The sequence below is a fragment of the Sinocyclocheilus rhinocerous genome, unplaced genomic scaffold, assembly GCF_001515625.1.
Source record: "Sinocyclocheilus rhinocerous isolate Xijiao unplaced genomic scaffold, SAMN03320098_v1.1 scaffold130, whole genome shotgun sequence".
NCBI lineage: Eukaryota > Metazoa > Chordata > Actinopteri > Cypriniformes > Cyprinidae > Sinocyclocheilus > Sinocyclocheilus rhinocerous.
The window spans coordinates 136966-143054 of record NW_015623500.1 but is presented as its reverse complement, the minus strand read 5'-3'; positions in this window follow the sequence as shown (position 1 = coordinate 143054).

Below are 6089 nucleotides of genomic sequence, written 5' to 3'. Positions count from 1 at the left end.
ATGTCATTCCAAACCCATATGCCTTCATTTCTTCTGTGGAGCACAAAAGGAGATATTTAGCAGGATGTCCAAGCTGCTCTTTTACCATACGCAATGAAAGTGAATGGAGACCAGGAACAATTGTGATCGCCATTCGCTTCCATTGTTAGAGAAGCTTGGGCATTCTTCTAAATATCTTCTTTTATGTTACAAAGAAAAAAGAAAGTCATATGCATTTGTAATGAAGGTAAATGATGAACAGGTGACCAATCTATATTTCAAAAGAATTCTAGCACATTTATCCATTTCATTAGCAAAGCTGTCAATTAATGTTAATTTAGTGTGACCAGCAAATATTGATATGTGATTAATCCAAATATCATGCAATTTATTGGATTGAAATTTTGAGTCACTGATTTCTCTAAATATTAGTGAGGCTTTATACAGTCATTGCCGTTTTTATGTATTTTGAACATTCATATCTGCTTTCATATGCTTTTAGAAGTCAAGCAGGACTGTTAATGCATTTAAAGCAGGGGCTCGTTATTATAGTCATGCTTGTAACAAGGAGGCTAATTGCATATTTTTTCATTCATACAGCATGAGTCGTACTTCCTCCTCTAATTTTTTCCCCTCTTAGGAACATGTATGCATCTCCGCTTAATGTCTTTAAAAGTTGAGAACGTTTTTTGCTTCCAAATATAAAAGCACAAGTCATAATCTTTCATCACGGGGCATTTCTATATTAAATTTTTTCTATGCGTATACCTACACCTCCACACACACACACTCTCTCTCACACACACATTGTTCGGGAGCGAGATAGTAGCTGTGGGTATTAAAAGCGATGTCTCAGCAGCCCTGCACGCACCGGCTCTATTCTTATCGCTCTGACGCCACACACAGCGTCATCACGCCATCGCTCCCTCCTCCGCTACGCTCTCCCTGCATCCCTCCCTCCAGCTCTCTCTAGTAACTGTCTCATTCTCACAATCTGCTTCCTCCTCCTCATATACCTCGCGTATGCTTGCTCACACACACACTCTTGTTCTCTCTCCTGCTGCTCCTATTAATAGAAACCTTTGCTCACACAATGCTTCCTCCCTGCCGTAAGGTGACCGAACAGAGGTTGCCCCCAGCAACAGTCCAAGCGCCTCTGGAAAGGGCTAGAAAAAGCAGGCTCGCACGTCCGTCATTACTCTCTCAATCACTTCCTATTCCATAATTTTCCAGGTTACATCTTGTACTTTTTATGCTGTAATCCCTTCATGTATTCGCTTCCCTAAAAGCTGCTCTTGACTCGGTTATCCCTGTCTGCCTGTCTTGCTCTCTTGTCTGTGAAGTGAGCCAGAATCATTTTCCAAAAATACCAGGAGAAAGCCATTCCCATTCATCTCGCCAGAAGTATGCGATTTGAAGTCTGCCATCTTTGCTCACGGGCACCCAGTACGGCTACTTGTTCTTTGGACCAATCACTTGAGCCGCAATTGCCATGTGACTAATCACTCTTGACTTGATTGGCTGATGGCGACACAAGAACGCTTGCAGTCCCAAATCCTTGGAGGTTGGCATTAAAATCAGCAGAGAAAAATATGTCCGTTTTACGCTTCTAAGAGCCCTAAAAACATTACCTATAATGAAATAATGGGGATATACACACTAGGGATGTGCGATACGCATCTCGATGCATAGCCAACGGTACGATACATTAAAGATACATATAAAGCAGCTACTGATGCGATGCGATATGATTCACCCCTATTACGATGCATTGTGAACTGAAATCGATTTGATTCAACACAATGTGATTCAATGCAATACGAAGCAATGGAAAAAATATGATGCTATGCAATTCAATATGGTATGCTTTTATTTCTTTGGTTCAGACAGAGAGCAAATCAAGTGCCTTCTGGCTTCTAATGCCTTGGTTTCTTTAGTGTTGTTATACGTCATATTCACGTAGCAGCAGTGGTGATGAGAGAACACGCTTGAGAAACAGTTTAGAGAGGAGAAATCAATCTACATATAAAATATTGGTCACTTTCTAAATAATAAAAGTATAGCACATTTACTAATAATTATATATACATAAATCGTTTTTTACCAATGCAGATGTGTTAGAAACGATGCATCTTCCAACTTGTATCCGATGCATCGCAGTGTTAACTTTTATGCCGATGCACCGATGTGAATAAATGAATCTTGCCATCCCTGATACACACTATTCACACACTAATTTTAAATGGCCGTCACTGAAGAAAGATGCTTTTTGGGCCCAGATAGTATAGAACTATTTCACATTTCCTTAGTTCTCAGAAGCAGAAGTCATCATTTTTTTAATAAACATCTATAGTTGCAAATGAAAACTACAACAAATCCAATTTTTGCTTTCCTATTTGCTCCAATAGCAAAAGAATGGTAGCATTTCTACGACTTTGCCAAACGGGAAAAAAAATATTAAGAGATCAGTTATGTTGGTCACAAGAGAGAAAGATTTCAAATTTGCTGTCACTCCCTCAGCCGTTGTATTAAAAACACCCAGGCAGCAGCATTAACCAGTTTTCTGTAATTTGGCAATAATTTATTGCCAAGGTAATAAAACACAGAGTATAGTGTTATATAAAATGAAAATGTAAAAATATTGCTAGATTTACGATGCTAATAACTGTGGAAATGCGTCATCACAGTTTGCGTAAAGGGTTCATAGTTATATGGCATCTACTAACGCACATTCTTGCATTTAAATAATATATATATATTTAGTCCACCAATATAAAAATTCTACTTTACAATTACATCTGGGACACTAGAAATCCTTAAAGTAAGAATAATAATACTGAATACCACACTTTAAAACCACAAAATGCATGCCTTGCCACGAAATACATACCATTGCAAAGCAGTCATAATGTTTTATCAGTGATTTGGCTTAAGATAGAAGTATTAAGTATCCCAAAAAACAGAAGGTTAGTGTTTTCCTGTGGATAGAATGAAAGTGTCTGCCAAAAACACAGCAGACCAAGGTTATTCACACAGACACAGTAGCTTCCTTACAAATATTGAACTTGGCTTAAAAATAGGTGAGAAATATTCATTTGCTTGTTGTTATTTAGTTGTAAATTCATTTGTTGTGATTAATTATTATTAATAATATAATAATAACAATGTTATTATGTAGAATAATGAATGTGAAATCTGTCTCTGATGTTTTGAACCTTTTTAATGCTGCCATCAGATGTGCGCTCCGCTGATTTGGTTGGAAAGAGCTGAGTATCTATTAAAAAGTTTGCCCACCTGAATGCATACAAGCCAAGATGACAGATGGCCAGAAATATCAAAAATGTGTGGAGTTTCCTTTCTGAGAAACGCAGACTAAAATAACCAAAGAATTAGAATGGGGTTTCTGGCAGATAGAACATTTAGTTTGATTGAATCTAATTACTAAGGAGGAAACAGGCACAGCAGCTTGCCGAACATGTGTTTGTGTGACATAGACTGATTCAGAATCGCAGGGTTGAATGAATAAATTCCTCCAACCTTTTCTCCACCTCCCTCCATCTGTGTTCATGCTATCATTCTTTCCTCCGTCACCCCTCGCTTCATTCCCCCAACTGATCCCATTGGTGCGCCGCAGTGACATGTTTTGCCTCTATTTCTTGCCGACAATTTGCTACAGTTCTATGGGGCTGGCTACAGGAATAGCTCCAGAGTTGTGGGAGCGTTTTCCAGAGTGGAAGCTCCTTAAGTAAGGTGCCTTTTTAAAGTAGACTGCCAAGATGCATTTTTAGACCTGGCTGGAGAACACAATACTACTGAAATTGATGTCACAGGATGTATTCGAAGACATTTAGTATTTCGTGGATTTACAGGGCAACTGTGTCATATTTTAGCTTCATCACCCTGAGAATGTGTATCAGTCGGACGGTCGTTTACGCGCAAAGTCGTTGTACTATAAATAAAGAGAGCGTTTGGGAGTCAGTGCTTACGAACAACAACAATATGGGTAAAATGTCAACTCTTTGGGTGAGAGTGCATCACACACTGACTAATGCGTCACTCAAACTGCATTTGACTGTTTGCCCCCACACTGACTACTTAGTTAAATGTGTTCACTTTTACGTCAACTCATTAAGCGCTGACGCATTAATGAAACTGGGGTGAAATTATTCTGCACTTGAGAGTTTTGTATGCATGTTTTTAAAAAAATGCATGGATGGTGTAGGTATTTGTGTGCCCACTGCAGTGAGGTGGCATGTTGGGCAGGAGGACAAGAGTAAAATGCTTATATGATATCAAAGTACTAGGCTGGTAATCAGAAGGAAGGTTTCTCCTCACAGCCCTCCTCTAATCGCTAACTCACTTCTTCTGTATTTAATGAATAACAACTATTGTAATTGCTCATAATTGCACTGTTAAAGGTGCGTTAATGCTATATAATTATAGACTGAGTTCAGTATAATGACAAAAGTGCGGTGTTGCCTAAATCGCTCAATTATTTAGACTATATGCATACGCCCAGGAACTTGATCTAGAAATTCTGGCTGTTCGTGTTATTGGATTGCTGTTGTCATTTATCCCAGACTATAGTAGCCTATATTTCACATGGAAAAGTTTGTGTATGAACCAGGTGCTCAAAGAAGCTTCAAATCTCAGAGGATTGAATCTTTTACATCAACCTTCTATTAACCAAAATGCCATGAGCTATTCATTAGTAAATGCCTCCCAGGCTTTTGTCTTAATACTAAAGAAAGTAAAACCAATGTGCAGTTATTTTTATCTGAACAAATGTTTATAATTTCACCTCAGCCCTAGTAATCATTTGTGATTTACTCAGCTGTCATCTCCCAAATTTATAACCGCTCCAGCCTAATTAAAATATGGGATTATGTGATCTCTCTCCATGTGTGATGAAAATAGTTTGGGACGTTTACTACAGTATTTGGTTCCAAAACATTTCACTTAAAGAGGTAATCATTAAAATCCTGTCATTATTTACTACTCACCCTCATATCATTCCAAAACTGTCTGTGTTTCTTCTGTGTAATACACAATATATTAGAAAGAACATTGGGAACTAAACAACACTGAACCTCCTTGACCATAAAATCTCTTATTTTATGTTACACAGAAGAAAGAAAATCATACAGATTTCATTAAATAAATGAATAAAAATACAACAAAACAAATAATGAAAAAAAATAATACTGACATTGTTTGTCAGTCTAGACCGTCACAATGTGTATGCTCTGTGTCTTTCTTTTTTTTGTGGTAATACACAATATATTAGAAAGAACATTGGGAACTAAACAACACTGAACCCCCTTGACCATAAAATCTCTTATTTTATGTTACACAGAAGAAAGAAAATCATACAGATTTCATTAAATAAATGAATAAAAATACAACAAAAAAAAATAATGAAAAAAAATAATACTGACATTGTTTGTCAGTCTAGACCATCACAATGTGTATGCTCTGTGTCTTTCTTTTTTTTTTTTTGTAGTACACTGGCTCCATTTAGCTTCAAATATTAAATGAACACAGTTAATGAAATTTTGTTCTCTTCCAGAACTGTATGTTCTTCAATAAAAACAATAGTTATTTCATTTAGATTAGAATAATATTATTTTAATATACTAATGATATTAATGATTAATTTAATATTAATGATTTATTATTCTACATCATCCTGTGTCATCCTTGGAAGTCTGCTGAGGCCCTTTAGTGGGCCCTGGGGTTAAGAACCACTGCTCTAGTCTGAGACAGGCATTGTTACAGTGTTACAAAATTCACCTGCATGAATCAGCGAGCTTCAGCTTTCAGAGACACATTTTAACACTCTTTGGACTGTTGTTGAAGTGGAGGCCGTATTCAATTGGATGCACATGAAACAGGGTTGTGAGGGATAAATGTTCAGTCTGTTTAACATGTCTTGTTGTGTAACCCACAGTCCGTTTTCATTTGTCAAATTTAATATGGTGTTTACCCTATAGGGTGCATAGTTCACTGTCTGTTCTTCATTCCAGTGAAATCATGAACACATGCAATTCTGTTTACTTTGAATTTACAGACAAACAGTTGAGCTCAGGCCTCGTAAGCCTCTGATTAGA